The sequence below is a fragment of the Macaca fascicularis genome, chromosome 10, assembly GCF_037993035.2.
Source record: "Macaca fascicularis isolate 582-1 chromosome 10, T2T-MFA8v1.1".
Taxonomy (NCBI): domain Eukaryota; kingdom Metazoa; phylum Chordata; class Mammalia; order Primates; family Cercopithecidae; genus Macaca; species Macaca fascicularis.
In genome coordinates this window covers 86,036,102-86,063,858 of record NC_088384.1, presented here as the reverse complement: position 1 = coordinate 86,063,858, position 27,757 = coordinate 86,036,102, and the positions used below count along the sequence as shown (strand labels likewise).

At 40.4% G+C, this 27,757-nt stretch overlaps 1 long non-coding RNA gene across 1 annotated transcript; it reads right to left on the bottom strand.

Moving 5' to 3' along the window:
• Nucleotides 1-572: 572 nt before the first annotated feature.
• LOC123567128 (uncharacterized) lies at nucleotides 573-21,563 on the bottom strand. Its single transcript, XR_006689853.3, has 2 exons — nucleotides 21,410-21,563; nucleotides 573-733 (listed from the first exon to the last, which is right to left on the bottom strand). It is a non-coding gene; the product is annotated as an uncharacterized lncRNA (long non-coding RNA).
• Between the last annotated feature and the right edge of the window lie 6,194 nt (nucleotides 21,564-27,757).

Here is a 27,757-nt window from a genome sequence, read left to right as displayed (position 1 = left end):
GATTTTATAAAGGAAAATGTTAAATCTTAATAACAAGTTATTTTTATTTTATTTATTTTATTTATTTATTTATTTTTTTTTGAGAAGGTCTGGCTCTGTCACCCAAGCTGGAGTGCAGTGGTGCGATCTCGGCTTACTGCAACCTCTGCCTCTTGGGCTTAAGCCATCGTTCCACCTCATCCTCCCGGCCTCCCAAGTAGCTGGGACTACAGATACATGCCACCACACCCTGATAATTTTTGTATTTTTAGTAGAGATGATGTTTCTCCATGTTGCCCAGGCTGGTCTTAAACTCAAGCAATCCACCCACCTCAGCCTCCCAAAGTGCTGCGATTACAGGCCTGAGCCACTGCACCTGGCCTAATAACAGTTTTTTTTTTTTTTTTAATTAAAAAGATGCAAATCAGGTTCCCCTTGCAAAAAACTGACACTAGTGTATTTTTATTTATAAAATTGCATACCACCATCTCCTTTGGTGATATGATCAAAGTTCTTCACATCTAGAGTCTAGACTGTGAGAAACAAACTCACCTGTCCAAACCCAAAGAATGGACCCAGAGACACAGAGAACAGTGGAAGTGATACTTTTAATACAGTCTTGCAAGATGGGGTGTCTGGTGGACAGGCACACCCAGCACGGTTACAGCAAGCAATTTATCCTCTAGTGTGTGGGTCCCTCTCCTGGTTCCTCAGAGGTTGAGTACTGTGGAGTCACAATCTTCCTGGACGTCACCTGTTGGTTGTTGAGTAGGGTTGTTTTATTTGTTTGTTTTCTGAGATGGAGTCTCATTCTGTCGCCCAGCCTGGAGTGCAATGGCATGATATTGGCTCACTGCAACCTCCGCCCCCCAGGTTCAAGCGATTCTCCTGCCTCAGCCTCCTGAGTAGCTGGGACCTGCCACCACGCCCAGCTAATTTTTGTATTTTTAGTAGAGACAGGGTTTCACCATGTTGGCCAGGCTGGTCTCAAACTCCTGACAAGTGATCCACCCGCCGTGGCCTCCCAAAGTGCCGGGATTACAGGCATGAGCCACCTTGCCTGGCCAGGTAGGGATTTTGGGTGTTTTCTTTAGGGTTGTCTCACTGCATTTTGTTGCAGCCCATAATGCATTGCGATTATAGTCCACTCAAGGGCTTTTTAAGTATTTGACTTATGACCTAGGTAGTCAGGCAAGCTGGTAAAAGAATAGATAAAGTGAGCTATTTTGCAGGCTAGTAAATCTTCATTCTAGACTAAACTCTTAGGTTTGGATGAGAGCAACTAAGGGTGCCCCAACTAGCAGGCTCCAGCTATTAAAGCAGGGGCCTAGTATATTCTGTCCTTCTGTAGTTTGCAGACCCAAGCCTACCTGAGGTCTTGGAAATGGACCACCATTTACATATTTCCTACACAGACTTTGGAGGTATTCAGCCATTTTTCCTTTCCTTTTTCTTTTCTCACTTCTTCTTTCTCTCTCTCTTTTTTTTTTTTGACAGAGTTTCATTCTGTTGCCCAAGCTGGATCGCAGTGGCATGATCATAGCTCACTGCAGCCTCTAACTCCTAGGCTCAAGTGATCTTCCAATCTCAGCCTCCTGAGTAGCTGGGACTACAGGTATGCACCACCACACCCAGCTAATTATTTTTTGTAGAGACAGGGTTTTGCCATGTTGCCCAGGCTGGTCTCAAACTCCTGAACTCAAGTGATCATCCTGCCTCAGCCTTCCAAGGTGCTGGGATTACAGGCCTGAGCCACCATGCCCAGCCTTCTCTTTTAATTGCATTGTCTGGCTAGCAATAAATCAGTCTTCTATATACTCAGTATAATCTGTTATTTCCACACGGCATGATTTTAAAAGTCATTTTAAGTGATAGTTAGGGAATCGGGTAAAATTCCACCGAACTTGATCACAGCCAACCAAACAAATGGATAGCAGACAGTGACAACACCTTACTCCCCCTCTGCCTGCTGGCTGGTAGGTTTCTTGGACTTCCATTCTTGGGCACACCCTCATTCAAGAAACTTTTAAGATGGTGTTGATGGGGAGGTAGTGTGTGAGAATGAGTTAGGATCATCGATCATCGTTTCCATTTCTTTGAAGCATTCCAAATTGTAACCAAACTTGAAACAAATGCCCCTGGCTGAGTCTGGGTGTGTTGGGGGCCAAGTATATAACTGGAAGTTCTCTGGATTAATGTCTACATATAATAAATATAATGCTTATTACAGGTGGTTTTTAAATGTGCTAATATCATACTAAAACTTAACCATAACCACAATGGTTGTTTAGAACTGAAGACTAACAGAAGGTTTTTTGGACTAATTTAATCGCTGACTTTGAAATTGCCAGTGCAGTGATAATAAAAAGCAGACTTACTTTTGGTGGTTGTCTTGTTACCTTCAACCTTCCTGCAGACTCCGTCCCCCTCATTGCCTGTATGAGGTGGGTCCTGCTGCCCTGTTGTGCTCAGTAAATGTTTTGATGATCCTAAGGAGAGGTCCTTAATGGGCGTCCCCAGAAAGGAGTGAAGGAAGGAGTGATCCCAGGACAGGGAGCCATTGCTTCTGAGTCTTAGGCCTGACTCAGTTATAACATGCTATGTGTCCTTAGGGAAGTCACATCCTCTCCGTGCTTCAGATGGGATATTCTTTCCCTGCTCTGCTTAGCCTGGATGATGGAGATGTCAGGCCTTGGGCAGAAGTGAATGACAAATGCTTGCCTGCTCCAACCCTGGGCACCTGTCTAGGAGTCACACCCACACTGGTGCTGGGCCAGGTCAGCCTCGTCTGCCCATCCCCTTCTACTGTGGCTCCCCAGCTATCCTTACACCTAGCTAGGCCTTTTAATGCTTAGTAGGGGCCCCTCACCTCAAGGGGCTGATCTCTGATGCTCTCAAGGACCCCTGTTCCTGGAGTTGCCCCAGGGCTGCCACTGTGGGCGCCTCTTCCCAGCCTGTGCAAAAACACCTTCCCAGTGTCTCTCTGCTGCACTGGTTTCACAGCACTGGGCTGTGGCCCCAAAGGACATCTTCCAGTCCTGTCACTCAGCCATCCAGTGAGTTATGCTACAGCTGAGCTTGGTTAAAAGGCAGCCTCATTCCTGCCTGGAACTTCTGCTCCTTTCCCACTTTTAATCTGATGGCTGAGTCTGACTCACTTCAGGGCTGTGAGGACAACAGATGGCCCAGAAGAGGACAAATGCACACACACACACACATGCACGCACACACGCACGATAGATACACCTCATGTTTCACATTACTTTAGCTAACGGTAGTGAGATGGCCACAGAGTAAGAGCAGATGCAGCCGGTCATGGCCTGGCTTTTGACCTTCCCCAGTTCCCTGTGCAGTGGTTGGTACGTTCTCTGAGTAGGTAGGATCCTTCCAGAACAGAGTAAAAGGCTGAGTTCCTGCTATGCCACAAAGTATTTTATATAAGTTTCCATCACTTCCAGAAGAACCTACATAACAATGAAGGCCCGCCCTTGTAATATTCACCAAGGTTGAATTTCCCTACTTCCTAAAGCTTCAATATTACCATTCCAGCCTTCCCGTGACCCGGATAACTCTTCCAAGCTCATCTCGCCAGTGTCCTGAGTCTTTATTTCCATTGAGGGACTACCTCATACCCATCAAACATGACAGGAGAGGTCTGAATGCCATTGGTTGGCAGAGATTTGTTTCTTCCCTGGTTCTCCCCTGTGAAGACTGAGTTGTTCAGAGTCTGCCAACGCTGAGAGACAGCTCGGGAGGTTTTGTCTGCCTAGTGTATACAGAGGAGCCTGTGATGGGTCACATCTAATGTCTTGCCAAAGCAGAGAGGAGACCATGATGGGGATGTCCCTGTCCTAATAGAGGTGAGGGGCAGGACACCTAAACAGATATGCAGTGCATACACTGGAAGTTAAGGTCCATGACGACAGCGACTCTTGTTTACTATTGTGTTATAGGACCTCAATAAATATTTCTTCAATGAGTCACTGGAACCACACTTACAGTATATTAAAAATATGCATTACCCGGGCGCAGTGGCTTTAATCCCAGCACTTCGGGAGGCCGAGGCGGACAGATCACCTGAGGTCAGGAGTTTGAGACCAGCCTGGCCAACATGGTGAAACCCCATCTCTACTTAAAATACGAAAAATTTGCCGGGCGTGGTGGCAGGTCCCTGTAATCCCAGCTACTCAGGAGGCTGAGGCAGGAGAATTGCTTGAACCTGGAAGGCAGAGGTTGCAGTGAGCCGAGATCGCGTCATTGCACTCCACCCTGGGGGACAAGAGCGAGACTTCATCTCAAAAAAAAAAAAAAAAAAAAAAATAGAATGACGAAATACTTTTTCACTCATCATTTAGCAAACATTTAAAAGATGATAACATCCAGGCTGGGCACGGTGGCTTACACCTGTAATCCCAGCATTTGGGAGGCCAAGGCAGGTGGATCACTTGAGCTCAGGAGTTCAAGACCAGCCTGGGTAAAATAGTGAGACCCCATCTTTACAAAAAATACAAAAATTAGCCAAGCATGGTGGCACATGCCTGTAGTCCCAGCTACTCGGAAGGCTGAGGTGGGAGGATGGCTTGAGCCCGAGAGGCAGAAGTTGCAGTGAGCTGAGACTGCGCCACTGCACTCCAGCCTGGGTGACAGAGCAAGGCTCTGACTCAAAAATAAATAAATAAATAAAAGATGATAACATTGTTTTGGTGATAATGCAGGAAAATATGCAGTCCTCACTGCTAAGTGGGCAACACCGCCACATATAGTGGCACGGGCTATGCACTGCACAACTGCATAATTGTAAGAGTATTACCAGTGGAGGGTGTCCAGGTTCTTGGCGTCTTGAACAAAGAATTGGACAAAATGCGCAAACAAAGTAAGGAAAGAATGAAGCAACAAAAGCAGAAATTTACTGAAAATGAAAGTATACCCCACAGTTTGGGAATGGACCCGAGCATAGGGGCTCAGGGACCCCATTACAGAATTTTTGGGAATTTAAATACCCTCTAGAGGATTCCTTTGGTTACTTGGGGTACGCCCTGTGTAAATGAAGAGGATGAAGTAAAGTTACAAAGTCATTTACTTAGTATATGCCTCATGGAGAGGATATTTCCTGTCATAGCTGAAGTGTGAAATCGGCCTTATGTTGCCTGCCTCCAGACCCTATTTTCCTGCCTCAAGAAGAAGACCTGATGGAAGGGATTGTGATAAAATGTATCAAAAGCCTGAAAAGTGTACATACTCTTTGAACCAAGAGTTCTCCTACTCCTAGGATTTAGCTCTAAGGAATAACTGTGAGGTAAATGAAGATTTAGCCAAGGATCTTCATCACATCGTTTATGGTAGTGAGAAAAAGTCTAGGTGATTAAAAATAGTGAATGATTGACTAAAGAATATCACACACACACACACCCATATAGCAGATTGCTCTTCAGGAATTTAAATGACACTCTAAGGAATAAATTTAATAACCCAGGCAGGTAGTGGCATATGCAGTAGAAACCCACTTTTAAAAGGTGTTGGTATATATATGCATGTGAATTTTTATGTGTGTACACAGGAAAAAAGCCTAGAATAAACCTAGAATAAATAAATAAATCTGGGTGAAGAATTACAAATGCTAGCTATTTTATTGTTTTTGGTTTTTATCTATTAAATAATTTTTCCAAAATGAATGTGCATTGGCTACATGATTTTTAAAAATTTTAAAAACCTTATTTTAAAAATACTGGAGGAAAATACAATAATAAATTATTACAGGTTGTTTTGGAAGGGATAAGGTTTTGTTTTTGTTTTTGTTTTTTGAGACAGAGCCTCGCTCTGTCGTCCAGGCTGGAGTGCAGTGGCACACGGTCTCTGCTCACTGCAAGCTCTGTCTCCTGGGTTCACGCCAGGTCTCTGCTCACTGCACGCTCCGCCTCCCGGGTTCACGCCATTCTCCTGCCTCAGCCTCCTGAGTAGCTGGGACTACAGCCGCCTGCCACCACACCCAGTTAATTTTTTATATTATTTTTAGTAGAGACGGGGTTTCACTGTGTTAGCCAGGATGGTCTTGATCTCCTGACCTCGTGATTCGCCCGCCTCGGCCTCCCAAAGTGCTGGGATTACAGACGTGAGCCACTGCACCTGGCCGGAAGGGACAAGATTTTGAATTCTTCTATACCTCCCTCTTTTACTATAAAGCTGAAGTAATTTTATAATGGAAAAATAAACTTTTAGAAGAGAAATAGGAGATTTGGGGATCAAGTCAATAGATTAGCACATGCTAAAATTTATCTTTTTACTTGAAAAACACAAAAATGATAGAAAAAAATTTAAATATATACATAAAAATAAACATACACCCATTCTCAAAATCTTTGTCCACCAGAAACCAAAAATAAATATCCCACTATTGGAAGTAGGAATTGAACCTCAAGACCTGCGGGAGCTGGGTCTAGAAACAGGCTTTGGGCCTGTGGTAGCCAGCCTTCAGGATGGTCCCAGAGGACCCTTACCTCCTGGTATTCATGCCCTTGTGCAGTCTCCTCCCACAGTGAATCAGGGCTGACCTGTTATTAGTAGAGTATGATGCAAGTGACAGTGTGTGACTTTCAAACTGGGTTAGAAAAGGCACTGCAGCTTCCATGTTGGTCTTTTGGATCACTGGATCTAGGGGAAACCAACGACCATGTTGTGAGGACACTTAAGCAGTTCTTTGGAGGCTCACATGGAGAGGAAAGAACTGGACAAGCTACCCTGCAAGTCAACCCTAACAACTTGGTTGATAACACAAAGCCACAAAGGAAAAGGTACATGAAGCAGGGCCCTTTGAACCTCGGGAGCACAGTTTGGCACCATGTACCAAAGGCATTTTTGCTTTAATTAATAAACCAATATTGATACATTATTATTAACTATAGTCTATATTAAGGTTCTCTTTTTTCGTATTGTACAGATCTGTGGGGTTCTGACAAATGCATAATGTGTATCCACCATTACACTGTCATACAGAATAGTTTTACTGCCCTGAAAAGCCTCTGTACTCTACCTATTTAACCCTCTGCCCTCACAACAAACCCCTGGCAACCACTGACTGACCTTTTTACATTCCCTATAGTTCTGCTTTTTGCAGAAATCATACACTGTGTAGACTTTTCAGACTGGCTTCTTTCACTTAGTAATATGCATTTGTTTCTTCCGTGTCTTTTCTTAGCTTGCTAGCTCATTTCTTTCTATTGCTGAATAATATTCCATTGAATGGATGTGCCAGACTTAAATTCATTCATCTTTTAAAGGACATCTTGGTTGGCTTCCAGTTTCTGCCAATTGTGAATAAAGCTACTATAAATATTCATGTGCAGGTTTTTGTGTGGACATAAGTTTACAACTCATTTGGGTAAATATCTAGGAGTGCCATTACTGGATCATATGCTGCAAATATTTTAGTTTTATAAGGAACTGCTGAACTCTTCCAAAGTGGCTATACTGTTTTGCATTCTTAATCAGCAATGAAAGGGCATTCTGTTGCCAGCATTTGGTATTGTCAGTTTTGTGGATTTTAGTCACTCTAAAAGATATGTAGTGAAATCTAATTTTAATTTGCAATCTCCTAATGACATATGATATGGATCTTAATTTCTATGCTTATTCGTCACCTGCATATTTTCTTTAGTGAGGTGTAATTTTCAGACCTTTTGCCCGTTTAAAAAATTAGGTTCTTTTCTTATTGTTGAGTTTTAAGTATTTATAATTTTGAATACCAGTCGTTTATCAGTTAATGTGTTTTGCAAATAACTTCTAATCCTTGGCTTACCTTTTCATGCTCTTAACATTGTTTCACAGAGCAGAAGTTTTTAATTTTTGTGAAGTTCAGTATAAGAATTTTTTATTCCATGGGTTGTGCTTTTGATGTTGAATTTAAAAACTCATCACCAAACCCCAAACCACCCGGATTTGTTCCTATATTAGCTTCTGTAAGTTTTGTAGTTTTATGTTTCACGTTGAAGTCTAAGATCCATTTTGATCTAACTTTTGTAAAAGATGGAAGGACTCCGTCTGGCTTTTCCCATTTGTTAAAAAGATTATCTTGCCTCTTCCTGCACTGAATTGCCTTTGCTTCTTTGTCAAATATAATTTGACTATATTTATGCGGGTGTATTTCTGGGCTCTCTATTCTGTGCTGTTGATCAATTTGTCTGTTTTTTCACCAATACCACACAGTCTTGCCTACTTTAGATTTATAGTAAGTCATAAAGTCAGGTAGTGTTAATCCTCTGACTTTGTTCTTTTTCAGGATTGTGTTGGTCATTCTGGGTCATTTGACTTCCCACATTAACTTTAGAATCTGTCAATATTCACAAATTAGCTTATTCAAGTTATATTTGGATTGTGTTGAATCTATACATAGAGTTGGGGAGAATTCTCATCTTAAAATTATTGAGTTTTGCTATTCATATACAGGGAATATCTCTCCATTTGTTTATATCTTCTTTGATTTTTGTCATCAGAGTTTTCTATGTTTCCTCATATTGATTCTGTACATATTTTGTTGGATTTATGCCTAGGTATTTCATTATTTTTGGTGGTAATGTAAATAGCATTATGTTTCTAATTTCAACTTCTAACTGTTCATTGATGGCACAAAGGAAAACACTAAACTTTTAAATATTAACTTTATATTCTGTGAACTTCCTATAATCATTTATTAGTTCCAGGAGTCTTTTATTGTTGAATCTTTAGGATTTTCTATGTACACAGTTATGCCATCTCTGCACAGAAATAAAGACAGCTTTATTTCTTCTTTCCCAATTGGCATGCCTTTTATTCTCTTTTCTTGTCTTATTGCACTAGCAAGAAATTCTAGTGCAATATTAAATAGGAGTGGTGAAAGGGGACATCTTTGCCTTGTACCCAGTATTAGGGGGGAAAACATCCAGTTTCTCATTGTTAAGTATGATGTTAGTTGTAGAATGATTGTAACTCCCATTTGTTAATTTGAGAATGTTTCCTATTATTCCTAGGTTGCTGCGAGTTTTTATTATGAAAGGGTGTTGGATTTTTGCCTTTTCTGCATCCATTGATATGATCACATGATTTTCTTCTTGAACTTACTGATTTGATGAATTACATTAATTGATTTTTGAATGTTGAACCAGTTGTTCATGCCTGGAATAAATCTTGCTTGGTCAAATCATGGTGTATAATGATTTTTATACATTGTTGGATTTGATTTGCTAATTTTAAAAAAAAATTGGGGCTACATAGTAGGTATATATATTTATGGGGTACATGTGATATTTTGATTCAGGCATTCAATGTGTAATAATCACATCAGGATAAGTGGGGTATCCATCACCTCAAGCATTTATCCTTTGTGTTACAAACAATCCAAATATACTCTTTTAGTTATTTTAAATTGTGCAATAAATTTTGTTGACTGTAGTCACCCTGTTGTGCTATCAAATACTAGATCTTATTCATTCTATCTAACTATATTTTTGTACCCATATACATTCTCCACTTCCCTCCCCACTCCCCCAACTACCCTTCCCAGCCTCTGGTAACCACCATTCTACTCTTTATCTCCATGAGTTCAATTTAAAAAATTTTTAGCTCCTCCAAATAAGTGAGAACATGTGAAGTTTGCCATTCTGTGCCTGGCTTATTTCACTTAACATAATGACCTTCAGTTTCATCCATGTTGTTGCAAATGACAGGATCTCATTCTTTTTTATGGCTGAATAGTACCCCATTGTGTATATGTACCACATTTTCTTTATTCATTCATCTATTGATGGACACTTACATTGCTTCCAAATGTTGGCTATTGTGAATAGTGTGACAGTAAACATGGAGTGCAAATATCTCTTTGATATACTGATTTCCTTTCTTCTGGGTATATACCTAGCAGTGGGATTGATGGATCATATGGTATCTCTATTTTTAGTTTTTTGAGGAACTTCCAAACTGTTCTTCATAGTGTTTGTACCAATTTACATTCCCACCAACAGTGTATGAGGGTTGCCTTTCCTTTACGTCCTCACCAGCATTTGTTATTGCCTGTGTTTTGGATAAAAGCCATTTTAACTGGGATGAGAGGATATCTCACTGTAGTTTTGATTTGCATTTCTCTGATGATAATGATGTTAAGCAACTTTTCCTATGCCTGTTTGCCATTTGTATGTCTTCTTTTGAGAAATGTCTATTTAAATGTTGTGCCCATTTTAAACTCAGATTATTAGATTTTTTTTCCCCATTGAGTTGTTTGAGTTCCTTATATATTCTGGTTATTAATCTCCTATCAGATGGATAGCTTGCAAATATTTTCTCCCATTCTGTGGGTTTTCTCTTCACTTTGTTGATTGTTTCCTTTGCAGTGAAGAAGCTTTTTAACTTCATGTGATCCCATTTGTCCATTTTTGCTTTGGCTGCCTGTGCTTGTGAGGTATTACTTTGCCAAGTCCAATGTCTGGGAGAGTTTCTCCAATGTTTTCTTTTAGTGGTTTCATAGTTTGTGGTATTAGATTTCAATCTTTAATTCATTTTAAAATGATTTTTGTATATATTGCAGGAGATAGTCTAGTTTCATTCTTCTGCATATGGATATCCACTTTCCCCAGTGCCATTTATTGAAGAGACTGTCCTTTTTCCCAACTTAGGTTCTTGGCATCTTTGTTTAAATAAATCGGATGGATTTGTTTCTGGGTTCTCTATTCTGTTCCATTAGTCCATCTGTTTTTATGCCATTAACATACTGTTTTGGTTATTACAGCTCTGTAGTATAATTTGAAGTCAGGTAATGTGATTCCTCAAATTTGTTCCTTTTGCTCACAATAGCTTTGGCTATTCTGGGTCTTTTGTGGTTCTATATGAATTGTAGACTTTTTTTCTATTTCTGTTAAGAATGTCACTGGTATTTTGATAGGAATTGCATTGACTCTGTAAATTGCTTTGGATAGTATGGACATTTTAACAATACTGATTCTTCCAACCCATGAACATGGAATATCTCTATTTTTTGTGTCTTCCTCAATTTATTTTACCAATGTTTTATAGTTTTCATTGTAGAGACCTTTCACTATTTTGGTTTATTGTTAAGTATTTTATTTTACTTGTGACTGTTCCAAATGGAATTACTTTCTTGATTTTTCAGATTGTTCATTCTTGGCATATAGAAATGCTACAGATTTTTGTATGTTGATTTTGTATTCTGCAACTTTACTGAATTTATCAGTTCTAACAGTTTTTTGGTGGAGCCTTTAGGTTTTTCCAAATAGAAGATCAGATTGTCTAAAAACAAGGGTAATTTGATTTCTTCTTTCCCAATTTGGGTGCCCTTTATTTCTTTCTCTTGTCTGATTGCTCTAGCTAGGACTTCCAGTACTATGTTGAATAATAGTGTACTGGGCATCCTTGGCTTATTCCAGATCTTAAAGGAAAGGATTTTAGTTTTTCTCCATTCAGTACGATACTAGCGATGGGTCTGTCATATATGGGTTTTATTATATTGCGGTACATTCCTTCTCTACCCAGTTTTTTGAGGGTTTTTTTTTTTTTTTTATCATGGAGGGATGTTGAATTTTATCAAATGCTTTTTCAGCATCAATTAAAATGATCATGTAGTTTTTGTCCTTCATTCTTGTTGATAAGATGTATCAAATTGATTGATTTGCATATGTTGACCCATACTTGTATTCCTGGGATGAATCTCACTTGGTCATAATGAATTATTATTATTAGTATTTGAGACAGAGTTTTGCTTTTGTTGCCCAGGCTGGAGTGCATGGTGCAATCTGCAACAGCTCACTGCGACCTCCACCTCCCAGGTTCAAGCAATTCTCCTGCCTCAGCTTCCCTAGTAGGTGGGATTACAGGCCCCCGCCACCACGCCTAGCTAATTTTTGTATTTTTAGTAGATGAGGTTTCACCACATTGGCCAGGCTGGTCTCAAACTCCTGACCTCAGGTTATCTACCTGCCTCAGCCTCCCAAAGTGTTGGGATTACAGGCTTGAGTCACCATGCCCGGCCATGAATGATATTTTAAATGTGTCTGTGAATTTGGTTTGCTAGTATTTTGTGGAGAATTTTTGCATCAATGATCATCAGGGATCCTGGCCTGTAGTTTTCTTTTTTTGATATGTCTTTCTCTGGTTTTGGTATCAGAGTAATACTGGCCTTGTAGCATGAGTTTGGAAGTATTCCCTTCTCTATTTTTCAGAATAGTTTGAGTAGGATTGGTATTAGTTCTTCTTTAAATGCTTGATAAAATTCAGCAGTGAAGCAACTGGGTCCTGGGCTTTTCTTTGCTGTGAGACTTTTTATTATGGCTTTGATCTCATCACTTGTTATTAATCTGTTCAGGTTTTGGATTTCTTCGTGGTTCAATCTTGGTAGGTTGATTTGTGTATTTCTTGTAGACTTTCCAGTTTATTGGCATATAGTTGCTCATTGTAGTGTCTAATAATCCTTTGAATTTCTGCAGTATCAGTTTTAATGTCTCCTTTTCATCTCAGATTTTATTAGAGTCTTCTCTTTTTTTTTTTTCTTAGTTGGGCTAAAGGTTTATCAATATTGTTTGTCTTTTCAAAAAAAGAAAATTTTGTTTCATTGATCTGTATTTTTAAATTTCAATTTTATTTACTTCTGCTCTGATTTTATTTCTTCTAGTGATTTTGGGTTTGGTTTGCTTTTGCTTTTCTAGTTTTTTAAGATGCATCATTAGATTATTTGAAGTTTTTCTACTTTTTTGATATAGGTGCTTATTGCTGTAAATTTTCCTCTTAGTGCTGCTTTTGTTGTATCCCATAGGGTTTGGTATGTTGTGTTTCCATATTCATTTATTTCAATAAACTTTTTTCTTTTTTCCTATTTTTTTCTATTTGTAAATTTTTTATACAATAACAAAATGTTTTTCACTTTCCGTCTTAAATTTCTTTATTGACCCACTAGTCATTTAAGAGCATATTGTTTAATTTCCATGTGCTTGTACAGTTTCCAAAATTCCTCTTGTTATTGGATTTCTAGTTTTATTCCATTGTGGTCAGAGAAGATACTTGATAGTATTTCAGTTTTTTGGAATTTTTAAAAACTTGTTTTGGGGCCTAACCTATTGTCTATCCTTGGAATGATCCATGTGCAGAGAAGAATGTGTATTTTGTAGTCATTGGATAAAATGTTCTATACATATCTATTAGGTCCATTTGGTCTATAGATGGAATCTATAGTTCAGATTAAGTCGTTTCTTTGTTGATTTTCGGTCTGCATGATCTGTTCAGTGCTGCATGTGGGATGCTGAAGTCTCCAGTTATTGTACTGGAGTCTGTCTCTCCAGCTCTAATAATATATGCTTTATATATGCACCCAGTGTTGGGTGCATATAGGTTTACAATCGTTATATTCTCTTGATGAATTGACCCCTCTATTATTTCATGATCTTGTCTCTTTTTATGGTTTTTGTCTTGAAATATACTGCTGTCTTTTGGTTTCCATTTGCAAGGAATGTCTTTTTGCATCCCTTTATTTTCAGTTTACGTGTGTCTTTAAAGATGAAGTGTGTTTCTTGTAGGCAAGACATTATTGGGTCTTATTTTTTTTAAATCCATTCAGCCACCTTTCTTTCCTTCCTTCCTTCTTTCCTTCCCTTCCTTCCTCCCTCCCTCCCTGCTTCTTTCTTTTCTTTCCTTTCCTTCCTTTCTTTCCTTTCTTTCTTTCTTGCCTTGTTCTGTCACCCAGGCTGGAGTGCAGTAGCACAGTCTTGGCTCACTGCAACCTCCAGCGCCCAGGTTCAAGTGATCTTCTTGCCTCAGCCTCCCAAGTAGCTGGGACTACAGACATGCCATGACACTTGGCTAGTTTTGTGTTTTTAGTAGAGAGACAGGGTTTCGCCATGTTGGCAAGGCTGGTCTCAAACTCCTGACCTCAGGTAATCCACCTACCTTGGCCTCCCAAAGTGTTGGGATTACAGGTGTGAGTCACTGTGCCTGGCCCACTTTATGTCTTTTGACTGGAGAGTTTAGTCCATTTATCTTCAATGTTATTATTGATAAGGATTTACTCTTGCCATTTTGTTATTTGTTTTCTGGTTGTTTTGTAGTCTTCTTTTCCTTCTTTCCTTCCTTTCCATCTTCCTTTTAATACGGTGATTTTCTCAGGTAGTATGTTTTAATTTCTTGCTATTACTTTTGTATATCCATTGTATTTTTTTTATTTGAGGCCACCATAAGGCTTGCAAATCTTGTAACCCGTTATGTTAAACTGATGACAACTTAACACTGATTGCATAAACCAACTAACAAACAAGCAAAGAGATTAATAAAAACTATACACTTTAACTTCATCCCCCTGCTTTTGACTTTTTGTTGTTTCTATTTATATCTTATTATACTGTCTATGTCTTAAAAAGTTGTAGTTATTATTTTTGATAGGGTCATCATTTAGTCTTTCTACTCAAGATATCAGTAGTTTACACACCACAATTACCGTGTTATAATATTCTGTGTCTGTGTACTTATGATTATCTGTGAATTTTATACCTTCAGATGATTTTTTTTTTTTTTTGAGACAGGGCTTCACTGTCACCCTCACTGGAGTGCAGTGGAATGTGGCTTACTGCAGCCTCAACCTCCCAGGCTCAAGCAATCCTCTCATCCCAGACTTTCAAATAGTTGGGACTTTAGGCACATACCACCATGCTCAGCTAATTTTTACTTTTGGTAGAGATGGGGTTTCATTACGTTACCCAGGCTGGTCTTGAACTCCTGGACACAAGCAATCCCCCAACCTTGGCTTCCCAAAGGGCTGGGATTAAAGGTGTGAGCCCCCAGATGATTTCTTATTGCTCAATAACATCCTTTTTGTTTTTTTAATTGAAGAGATTCCTTTAGCATTTCTTGTAGGAAAGATCTGGTGTTGATGAAATCCCTCAGCTTTTGTTTGTCTGGGAAAGTCGTTATTTTTCCTTCATGTTTGAAGGATATTTTCACTGGATAATTCCAGTATAAAAACGTTTGTCTTCCTTTAGCACTTTAAGTATGTCATGCTAGTCTCTCTCCTGGCCTGTAAGGTTTCCACTGAGAAGTCTGTTGCCAGATGTATTGGAGCTCCTTTGTATGTTATTTGTTTCTTTGGCTGCTTTTAGGATCCTTTTTTATCTTTGACTTTTGGGAGTCTGATTATTAAATGTCTTGAGGTAGTGTTATTTGGGTTAAATCTGCTTGGTGTTCTATATAATCTTCTTGTATTTGAATATTGGTATCTTATATCTCTAGATTTGAGAAGTTCTCTGTTATTATCCTTTTGAATAAATTTTCTACCCCAGTCTCTCTCTCTACTGCCTCTTTATGGCCAATAACTCTTAGATTTGCCCTTTGGAGGCTATTTTCTAGATCTTGTAAGCATGCTTCATTCTTTCTTATTATTTTTTCTTTTGTCTCCTGACTCTGTATTTTAAAATACACTGTCTTCAAGCTCACTAATTCTTTCTTCTGCTTGACAAATTCTGCTGTTAAGAGACTCTGATGCATTCTTCAGTATGTCAGCTGCATTTTTCAGCTCCAGAGTTTCTGCTTGGTTCTGTTTAACTATTTCAACCTCTTTGTTAAATTTATCTGATAGGATTCTGAATTTCTTCTCTGTTATCAACATGATTTTGTTGAGCTTCTTCAAAATGGCTATTTTGAATTATCTGTCCAAATATTCATAAATCTCTGTCTGAGATTGGCCCCAGGTGGGTCCATAGATGTCGTCCAGAAGGCACGGCCTATAGTTGGGAATCTTAGGAGTCTACCTGATGCTGTATTCTACTGAGGCTGCGCTGGCATCCAAGCCACAAGACAAAGTCCTTTCCACTATTCCCTCCCCTTTCCTCAAGCAGAGGAGTCTCCCCATGGCCACCACTGTCCCAGGCCCATGGTGAGTACTACCTGGCTACCACCAATGTTCATTCAAGACCCAAGGGCTCTTCAGTCAGATTATGGTGAATGCTTGTAGTCCTGATTCTCTCCTTTCAGGGCAGTGGGCTTCCCTCTGGCCCAGTACGGGTCCAGAAATGCCATCCAGGAGCCAAGACCTAGAATTGGGGCCCCAGAGTCCCACTTGGTACTCTACCCAACCGTGGCCAAGCTGGTACCCAAGCTGCAAGACAAAGTCCCCTTTACTCTTCCCTCTCCTTTCCTTAGGCAGAAGGGGTCTCTCCCTGTGGCCACCATAGCTGGGAATACACTGGGTCACACATGAAGCCAGTGTGGCTCTGAGTCTCACCCAAGGCCTGCGGCCAGTACTACTTGGCTAACACTGCTGATTATTCAGGGCCAAAGGGCCCTTTAGTCAGCAGGTGATGAATTTTGCCAGAACTGGGTCCTTCTGTTCTGGCAGCGGGTTCCCTTCTGGTAAGTTTAGAAATGTCATCCAGAAGCTAGAGCCTGGAATGAGTGCCTCAGACCTCTGCTTGGTGTCCTAGTCTACTGTGGCTGAGCTGGTATCCAATTTGCCCAAAGAAAAGTCCTCTTTACTCTTCTCCTCTCCTCAAGCAGAGGGAAAGAATCTTTCCTGGAGCTGTAAGCTGTGCTGCCTGGAGTTGGGGGAGAAATGACACAAGCACTCCCTTGATCACCCCAGCTGGTGTCTCACTAGGTCACATGCCTCCCAAGTACACTGGCTCTGAACACAGCAGAGCACTAGGACTTGCCCAGGAATTGCAGTCCTTCTGGCCCAGACTGCCTTCCAAATTTATTTAGGATCCCAGAGCACTTTAGCCCACTTTGGCGGGGTTTGCCAGAACTCAGGTTCTGACTGCTGGGATGGATGATTTGCCCCTGGCTAGGGCATGGGCACTGGCTAAGTTCTGCCCCGTTGCTTTCCACTGTGAGAGGGCAGCACTGAGTTCCAATGCAATGTCCCACAGTCACTGTGCTCTCTCCCAAAAGTGCACATATTCTCTCTCCATACCACACTCAGTGCATCTTTAATGTGATTTTAATACCAAGTACTGTAATCACTCATCTGATTTTTGGCTCCTATGAAGGTGCTTTTTTGTGTGGATCATTGTGCAATTTGGTGTTTTTGCAGGGTAGACAATTGCTGGAGGCTTCTTTTCAGCCATCTTGCTCTACCTCCTCTTGATTTGCTAATATTTCATTGAGGAGTTGTACATCTATGTTCATGAGAGATTGGTTTTTAATTTTCCTTTCTTATAATATCTTAATCTGGTTTCGGTATTAGGGTAGTGCTGGCCTCATAGGATGACTTAAGAAGTATTCCCTCTGCTTCTGTTTTCTGGAAGAAATTGTAGAGAACTGATACCATTTATTCCTTAAACGTTTGGTAGGATTCACCAGTGAAACCATCTGGGCCTTGTACTTTCTTTTTTTGGAAGGTTACTAATCATTAATTCAGTATAAAACCAGCCTTGCATTCTAAGAATGAGTGAGAGGCATACAGTTTAATTCCATCACAACTGATCAGAAAACATACTTCATATAATTTCAATTCTTTTAAATTTGTTAGTTTGTTTTATGTCCCAGGATATGGTCTATCTTGGTAAATGTTCCATGTGCACTTGAAAAAAATGTGTATTCTGCTGCTGTTGGATGGAATGTTCTATAAATGTCACTTAAATATTGTTGGTTCATGTTGTTAATGTCTTCGAATCTTTGATGATTTATTTATTTATTTATTTTTCTAATGGTTCTATCAGTTAGTGATAAGAAGGATGTTGAAGTCCACACTGTAATTGTGGATTTATCTATTTCTTCTTTCAATTCTGTCAGTTTTCACATTATTTTACAACTTTGTTGTTTAGTGCATACTATTTTAGGGTTGTTATGTCCTCTTGGCTTGGGGTTTGCTCAGTTTCTTAAATCTGAAGATGTCCACCAAATTTGGGGAGTTTTCAGCTATTATTTCTTTAAGTATATTTTCAGCACTGCACTCTTTCTCCTGTCCTTATGGAACTCCAGTAGATCTAAAGAGTATTTAGATCTTGGAGTATTTTCCCATAGGTCCCTAAACCTAGATCTAAAGAGTATTTAGATCTTAGAGTATTTTCCCATAGCTCCATAAAGTCCTATTCATTTTTAAAAAACCGATTGGTTTTTTTTCTCTGTTCAGATTGTATAACTTTTATTGGTCTATCTTCAAGTTCAATATTTCTTTCCTCTGTCATCTCCACTCTGCCATTGTGTCCATCCAGTGAATGTTTCGTTATTTTATATGTGTGTGTGTGTATATATATATATATATATATATATATATATATATATATATATATATAAAGTTCTAAAACTTCCATCTGGGGCTGGGTGTGGTGGCTTATGCCTGTAATCCTACCATTTTGGGAGGCTGAGGCAGGCAGATCACTTACGTCCATGAGTTTGAGACCAGCCTGGGCAACATGGCAAAACTCCATCTCCATAAAAAATACAAAAAACTTAGCTGGGCATGAAGGCATGTGCCTGTAGTCTCAGCTATTCAGGAGGCTAAGGTGGAAGGATCGCTTGAGCCCAAGAGTTGGAGCTTGCAGGTGAGCCGAGATCATGCCATAACGCTCCAGCCTGGGTGACAGAGACAAACCCTGTCTCAAAAGAAATGTTAACAAATAAAAAATAAAATAGGCTAGGCACAGTAGCTCACACCTGTAATCCCAGCACTTTGGGAGGCTGAGGCAGGCAGATTGCTTGAGCACAGGAGTTTGAGAGCAGCCTGGGCAACATAGTGAGACCCTGTCTATATTTTTTTAAAAAATGATTTAAAATAAAATAAATCTTCCATTTGGGGTTTCTTTTTGTTGTTGTTGTTGTTGTTGTTTGTTTTTTGAGACAGAGTTTCACTCTTTGTTGCCCAGGCTGCAGTGCAATGGCACAATCTTGACTCACCACAACCTCCGCCTCCCGGGTTCAAGCGATTCTTCTGCCTCAGCCTCCCAAGAAACTGGGCTTACAGGTGCGTACCACCTTGCCCAGCTAATTTTGTATTTTTAGTAGAGACGGGGTTCCACCATGTTGGTCAGGCTGGTCTCAAACTCCCGACCTCAGGTGATCCGCCTGCCTCGGGCTCCCAAAGTGCTGGGATTACAGGCATGAGCCACCAGACCCGGCTGGAGTTTCTTTATATCTTCTGTTTATTTATTGAAACTTTGCTTTTTGAGTGTTAATAGTTTCTCATTAAAAGTTTTTTTTTTTTTTAATGATAGCTGCTTTAAAAATCCTTGTCAGACAATCCCAACGTCAGTGCCGTCTTGGTATTGGCATCTCTTGATTGTCTTTTCTCATTCTGGTTGACTTTTTCTGTTTTCTGACATGACAAGTAATATTCAGTATTATCAGTCCTTTGGGTATTTTGAAACTCTGATTCCTTTTTATATTTCTACTTTAGCATGCATTCAACCGTTTAAATTCAGAATGCACATCATGACTCACTTTTGTAGTGAGTTTGAATGTCAATTTGGTTTCAAATTCAGCGTTATCTTGGTCTGCTCTGCCTGTGTGCTACCCAGAGACCAGTCTGAAACCCGAGTGGTATTCCACATCATAGCTCAGTTCTTAAAGCTTTTGCTGTGTTAATTCTGATGAGTTTCACACATAGCCCACTTGGGGATGTGCACAAATTGAAAGACCCTTTTTCTGCAGCTCCCTCCTCTCTGTAATTCTGCCCACACTCTCTGTGAGGGGGTAGGTGCTGCCTCTGTTACTGCAGGGCAGACGGTAGTCAACAGGACTCTACCCTAGAGTCTCCATAGCATCCCAAGGGAAGAAGGAGGAGTGAGGGGTGTTACCTCTTATCACATTAGTGCAGGATGGGGCTCGTTAATAGGTTGCAGTGAGCCGAGATCGCGCCATTGCACTCTAGCCTGGGAGACAGAGCAAGACTCCATTTCAAAAAAAAAATAAAAAAAGGGCCATCCTTCATTACTGTCCTCTTCTAAGTCCTTTGACTAGAGAAAGCATTTTCCTTAGGAGTTTTGTTGTCTGTGCTGGTTGGTCATCTCGGATTGTGCCTTCCTCTAGTGCCCAGGTTGAAATATGTGAACGCTATGGAAGCCTCTGAGAACTCCCTGCCAGGTCATCCCTTGAGACTCAAGTTGCCTAGCCAGTCTGCCTAGTTTACTCCACCTTCAGAGGTTTCTGATAGTTGCTTTATGTATTTTGTCTAGTTTTTGGTTATAATTCGCAGAAGGAATAGGGTGGAATCCACTTACTTTATCTTGTGTGAAAATGGAAGCCCCATGTATTTTTTAATCAACTTTTTGAGGTATAATTTACATGAAATAAAATGTATCCATTTAAAGTATACATTTCCATGAGTTTTGACAAATGTATATACCCATGTAACCCTAACCACAATCAAGATATAGAACATTTCCATTACCCCAAAAGGTTCCCTTTGTCTTCCTTCCTAGTCAGTTTCCTCCATCCTAAAGCTTCAGACCTGGCCTGATTTCTGCCAGTATAAACTGAACTTGCCTTTTCTAGAGTTCCATATGAAGAAAATCACATAGAATATAATGTTTGTAAAAGTCTGGGCTGGGCGCGGTGGCTCACACCTGTAATCCTGGCACTTTTGGAGGCCAAGGCGGGTGGATCACGAGGTCAGGAGATCGAGACCATCCTGGCCAACATGGTGAAACTCCGTCTCTACTAAAAATACAAAAATTAGCTGGGCATGGTGGCACGTGCTTGTAATCCCAGCTACTCAGGAGACTGAGGCAGGAGAATAGCTTGAACCAGGGAGTTGGAGGTTACAATGAGCCGAGATCACACCACAGCACTCTATCCTGGTGACACAGTGAGACTCCGTCTCAAAAAAAAAAAAAAAAAAAAAAGTCTGACTTCTTTTACTTAGTTTAATGTCTGTGAGATTCATCCACATTGTTGGCATATCAGTTCATTCCTTTTTATGTTTGTTTTTGCTTTCATTTGGATTGTCACTATCCTGTGCTCTTGCCTGACAGATCCCAAGAGCCTACTGACCACAGCAGCTCCTGTTACCACAGCTGCCATTTCTGCTCTCAGTGCTACTGCTCATTGATCCCAGGGAGGAAAATTCTGGTGCATCACTTAGCACTTATTTCAGGTATGGTTAAGACATTTCAGAATAAAAGGATGGTTTCTTCTGGATGTATCTGAATTGATCTGCTGTCATATACTGATGAATCACATGCTCAGACCAAAGTACATAAAAAAGTCATTCTCTTGCCAGAGAATTTTAGGGGTTTGTAACCTTGGTCTTATATTGCTCCATGGCCTATGAGTTAGTAACAGGACTAGTGAAATTCCTAGTAAAGGACTTATTCCCATAGTCCTGTTACTACACGATTACCCATATCCTTTGATGATCCATCTACTGCAAACTCTTAGAATCTACTGGACAGTCTTCTTCGTTTTATGTAAGAATGACCACTGTATCATCATATGTCAATGTCTTGCATAACTGTCACCATCCCTCCATGCTGAATACCTGGTGGCTTGTGATGAGGTGAGAACCTCACTAAACAGTCTTATCCACATCTTCAGGTTCTCTGAGGTCTTCCTTCTGTCCAGTCCATGCATTTGTATCCCTGGTGGTCGAAGTACAGTCATGCACTGCATACGATGTTCTCATCAGTGGTGGGCTGCATACACAACAATGGTCCCATAAAACCATAATGAAGCTCAAAAATTCCTGTTGCCAACTGGCAGCATAACGTCACAGAGTAATACATCACCTTTTCTATGTTTAGATCTGTTCAGATACACAAATACTTACCACTGTATTCCAATTGCCTGTAGTATTCAACGGTCACATGCTGTATAGGTTTGTAGCCTACAAGCTACAGGTTGTACCGTATAGCCTAGGTGTGTGGTAGGTAGGCTATCCGATATAGATTTGTGTTAGTATACTCTATGATGTTCACACAATGGTGAAGTCTCCTAATGACACATTTCTCAGAATGTCTGCCCATCACTTTGGCCAGCTGACTCATTTTGTGATGGCAATTGTCAGACCAATTGAAAGGTGATCTGACTTGTATATTCTCTTGGTTAATTGTATTTACAGATTGGATACATGATTTCTGTGACTGCTGTCTTCACAAACTACATTTGAATATATAAATGAAGGGCTAGGTGGTTTTTGTACAGGGAAACAAAGCCAGTTTTGCTTTCTACCAATGCAAGGTTGGATAAATTCTTTTCAGAAAGATGACTATTTCCCATTTAGCAAAGTCCTCAGATACAGGGATGCCAGATATTTTTCGTTATGTTGGTTTCTGTATTGCTATCTGTTCAGACACAAGCTTCCTTAAAAATGTGCTTAGTTGTAATTTCTTCATAGATTTCAACCAAAACAACATATTGCAAGATTGAATGCAGAAGATGTGAGAACTCATTTGTGTTCTATTAAGCCAAGCGTAAATGTTTAAAAATGTAAAATAATACCACTCTTCCAATATTTTTTGGGAGAAAATATATTTGTGGAAAATATACCCATCAAAGAAATATCAGAAACCTTCCAAACTGAAGGACACGTGTATCCAGATTAAAATGACCTTCCAAATGCTTAACATAGTAAACAAAAAACAGGAGGAAAAGGAGGGGAGAAAAGGAAAAAAGAAGACTCACACAAAGCTATATTATGACATTTCATCATACCATATATAAATTAGATCCTGAAAGATTTCGGAAAGGAATATGAGATCACACATAAAGGAACAGGAATCAAAATGACATTACCCTTCTCAACAACACTGGAAGCTCCACAAGAGTGCAGCAATGCTTTCATCCTCAGAGAAAATAATTATCAACACAAAATAATATTCCCAGCTAAACTATCAATTGTCAGAGTAGAAGAAAGGCATTTTTAGCCATTGTGTGGGAGTGTTATAATAATGGTCCTAGTGAACCACACCTCCCTGTATCCACACCACTTTGCAATGGGAAATTTGCTGTTTCTCCTAGTGAGAGGGGGAGTCTATTTCTTTACCCTTGGGCCTGGGCTGGCCTGGTGACTTGTTTTGACCAATACATGGAAGAAGTGACATTATGTGAGTTCTGCAGCCAAGGCTTTAAGAGGCCTTGAAGTTTCTCCTCTCACCTTCTTGGAACCTTGAGACAACCATGCTGTGAGAAGCCTGGGCATATCTACTGGAGGCCGAGGGGCCACATGACATGTCTAAAACTCATACGTCAAGATACAGTAATATAATGTGAAATTCCTAGAGCAGTGTAATGCTAGTCTCTATTTGGCTACCTTTTTCTTTAGAATTGTTTATATAGTTAGTGTATGAGATTTTTGTTATATTTTGCAAATATTTTCTCTCCATTATAGCTCATCTTTTAGCTTTGTTTATGGCATGTTTTTATGATAGAGAAGTTTCATTTTTTATTTTTAGGTGGTTATATCTATTAATAATTTCCTTTGTGTCTTTGAGGTTTTGTTGCTTAAGAAGGACTTCTCAAAGATTTAACCTTATTTTTTACTTAAAAAGCAAAAAACAAAACAAAACAACAACAAAAAAAAACAAAAACAAAAACAAAAAAAAATGATCACAGTGTAAGCCAGTATAAGCAACTGGTTAGTGCAGGATAGTGGTAGTTATTATCAAAGAGAGCTGAGTCTAAAGCTCTGAGGAGTGGTCTGGAGAAAGCCAGGCAGGGACTTGCTGCTTTTCTATTCTACCTCTTATAATCCAACCTGAAAGCTGCACCAATCAAGTGTGTCCTGAATCTGACAATTCACTATCTTCACTTCTGCCAATCTGCTTCAGGCCTCCATCCTTTCTTGCCTAAATGAACCCCAAAGGTGGCTTGTATCCTGCATCCATCCGCCTCTCTTGCCCTTGTTTCAGTTATCTATTGCTGTGAAATAAACTTCAAAACCAAGTGATTCAATCTCACAATTCTGGTTTTCCTGGGCTGAGTGGGGTGGTTCCTCTATTTGTGTGATGTGGCTGGAGTTGTGGGCATTTGTGGGCTTGAATGGGCAGAATGTTCACTGTGGTTCACTCACCTGGTGGCAGCTGGCTAGGTTCTCAGCTAGGACAATGGCCTCTCCATGTAGCTTGGGCTCAGAGCTAGTGTTCTGAGGAGGAGGTAGAAGCTGGCAGTGCTACTGAGGCCTGGGCTTGAAGTCCCAGAACATCCTTTCCCACTGCCTTGTAATGATCAAAGTAGTCACAAGGCCAGCCTAGATTCAAGGGCTTGGAGGAATACTACCTTTCAGTCAATTTCCCAGTTTCCAGAGAATTTTAAAAAACAAACAGGGCTCGACACAGTGGCATGTGCACCTGTAGTCCCAGCTACTTGGGAGGCTAAGTTGGGAGGATCACTTGAGCCTGGGAGGTTGAGGTTGCAGTGAGCTGTGATTACACCACCTCAACCGGCGTGACAGATCAGACCTTGTCTGAAAACACTCTCCCCAAAACAAGTAGACATAATTTTCCTGCTGAAATCCACTGCTCACTAGACTTACATTGTAATAGCCTGCCTCACCTGGCCCCTGCCTAACTCTGTCCCTCACACCTTTGCTCTGTCCCTGAAGGTCATACTGCTGTTTCCCCAGCACACCAAACTCACCACCCCTCAGGGACTTAGTCTAGAGCAATTTTCCTCCAGGCCTTCACTTGGCCACTTCACTCCATTGCTTCCAGATGGCTGACATTATTTGCCCATCTGTTTTGGGTCTCCTTCACTGGCATGAATGTAAGGTCCTTGCCAGCAGCGCTTTTCTGTCCTATCCTACATTCACTCTTAGCATCTAGAATGGTGTTATCACAGGAATGGCATAGAAGTATACTCTGTGGTTAACTGAATTTACTTGCCTAAATCTTGGGCACGTGCTGCTTTGAGAAATATACAAATTAATGTTAAAACAGAACCACAGTGGTCAGTAGCAGGCACATCCAACAATACACTAGTCCTGCATACACATCCACTGGCACGTGTCTACTTTCCTAACAAGAGCTGACAGCCATTTTGCTGCATGCTGTACAGGGCAGCTGCTGCTGCAAATCCAGCCTCTGATGGGCCCATAATCGATCTGCCGCATGCCTTGAACTCAGGGAGCTCAGATGAACTCATCACACACTCCAGCCAGAAGCTAGTGGACTGCTGGCCTTGACATTTTAATTCATTTTTGATATCAGCTGCCCTTCACTGATTCATTGAATTATAGAGGTCTGAATGAGAATCCCTACACTGGCTTCTCAATGGTTCTTAAGAAGCCAGTGTAAACCCAAGGTCATCAACCCGTTCCCACATTTATCCAGGAAGCAAGAGGTGTGGTGAGGGCAGAATTCTAACAGACACGCATTCCACATGTGTCAGAGACAAAACTAAGTCCAAGATAAAATCGACAAAGGCTATTTATTCATAAACTTGCAGCAAGGGAACCCTTCTGCTGAAAGCTTTGTTTCAGTAAGGGTTCAGAGGTGTTAGATGTTATAGAATAAAAAGGGGAAATACTGACAGTGTTGACTTCGCACATGCCATATAAGGGTAGGAGTTACGGAATCAAGCCAAGAGACAAACTGGTCTTCAAGTACATTTGACCATCTTCGATTAGCTTCAAGGAGGCAAGTGAGCAGTTTGGGAACATTTCTAAAGAGGAAAGGGGCGGAGAGTTTTCTGTGGTCAGACATTTCCTGGAAAAAGTGAAGGTTGATGGGATTCTTTTTTGCAGTCTATCATCATGGTTCTTAGGGGTGTAAAAAATAGAGGTTCCTCTTGAAAGACTTTCCTCCCTGTCTAATTAAGAATAAATAGTAACTTCTCTTTGGAGCAAAATTTATTCAAAGACCTGTGCTAACACTCTTAAGTATCTGCTAGCTGTAATAAAGAAATCAATGCCCTTTATGTTCTTAGCTCCACAATTTAGCTATTTGCCCTGGCATGCTTATACTGGTCCAAGCAAGCATTAGGTCATAGCCTATTCCTCTTCCTTATTTGAAGGTATTTTTTACCTTTCTCAGCATTCCACAAGTTACTTCCTCCTTCCTTTGTTCTCCTCTGCCTCTTTAAAAAAGTTCTAAGTTGCTAGTCAATCAGGACAAATACAGGATGTGAGGTCCCGTTCCAGCCAGTGGAAACTGGACACAGCAGTAAAGTGACTTGTCAAGTTATAAATAACCCTGTCTCCTTTGTTCGGTGTACTCTCGTGGCAAAACGCTGGCGAGTGTACCCTTTCTGCAGAAAGTATAAAAATGACCTTGCTGAGGAAATCAATGTTCAAATGCTATTTCTTTATGGCACTGAAGAACAAGCATTTCAAACGGGGTAGGGTGGGTGGTGGTTGTGGTATGTGGTTGCCACAGCAGTAAGTTTCTCACATGGATCATTAAATTTCAAATAATTAAAATTTTAAAGATGGAAGGTATCTTAAAGTTCATCTGGTCACTGTGACCACCCACATTCCCACTCTCATCCCAAGTTGTTCTAATGGATGGAAAAACTCAGACAAAAGGTAATTTGGTGTCTAACCCTTAGCAAAGGTTAGACGTAGAATTAGAAGTTTTCCTGAATCCTAGGACTGTAATATAACCATCATGCATTTCAAAAGTAAAACGAAAAAAGAAATTTAAAAAAAGAAAATACAGTAAGTAGTCCTATAAACCACTTCTAGCTGGGTCCACTGGTCCCCCTGCTTCTTGTTTATTAACACAATCTGTTCAGGGGCTCTAGGGCTCAGAGCTTTAAGGGAGTCTGAGCCCTTCTCCAGCCCTGGGGTGATGGTTCTTGATTGATCCAGGTCAAATTCTCCACAGATTTAATTCTGGCCAATGAGTATGAGAAGAAATGAGGAAATGGAAGGGTGTCTTAGTCTACTTTTGCTGCTATAACAAGAATACCACAGATGGGGTAAATTATAATGAACAAAAATTGATCCCACAGTGTTCTGGAGGCTGGAGAGTCCAAAATAAAGGTGTTGGCATCTGGCGAGGGGTTTCTTGCTGTCACTCCATGGTGGAGGGTGGAAGGGCAGAAAGAGAGAGAGGGCTGGAGGCCAAGAGGTGGCTGAACTCATCTTTTTATGAGGAACCCACTCCCATAGTAACAGCATTAATCCACTAATGAAAGCAGAGCCCCTATGACCCAACCATTTCCCATTAGGTCCTACCTCCCCACACCCACTGCACTGGGGATCAAGTTTCCAGCACGTGGAACTTTGGGAGACACGTTCACGCCATAGCAGAGGACTGCTGGAGAAAGGAAGGTTTTTAAAAGTTTTTTTAGGACACCATGGAAGTGATAGCCATTTTCTGCCATTGGACATGAATGGTGTTTTTGTTTTTGGCATGGGAAAAGGCTTATACAACTCTGGTCAACTTGGCAGCACTAATCAGAAGTCATAAAATCTCCTTTGACCCTAGAGATCCCCTACTATAAATAGTAGTATATCCTATAGAACCTAGGTATTTAGGAAAGAAAAAAAATGTTCAAAGATGTATTGACTTTTAATCATAGCAAGTAACTGGACATAGCCCAAGTATTCAAGTACAGGCTATCAGGAAACACTGTGAAGGACTTTGAAATATGTCTTGCCCACCACCCCCATCCCTGCCTCCAATTACTGGGTGTTCCATCTAATCTAGTCCACTTTCTGAGTTGATTCCCCCTTTCATTTCACTGCCTTTGAGCTACTTTACAATTATGTAAATTAAGGGAAACTGATAATGCAGAGGATTCTTGTTCATAGAAATGCAAATTGTGACCAATGGAATGTAACTGATTATTGTTCTGCAGATATTGGCCAATTGTGCCAGTTTTGTAACTATGAAGCAAACTCATTTCAGCATCCCTGCTAGGCTTATAATTATTTGTTCTTTGGATT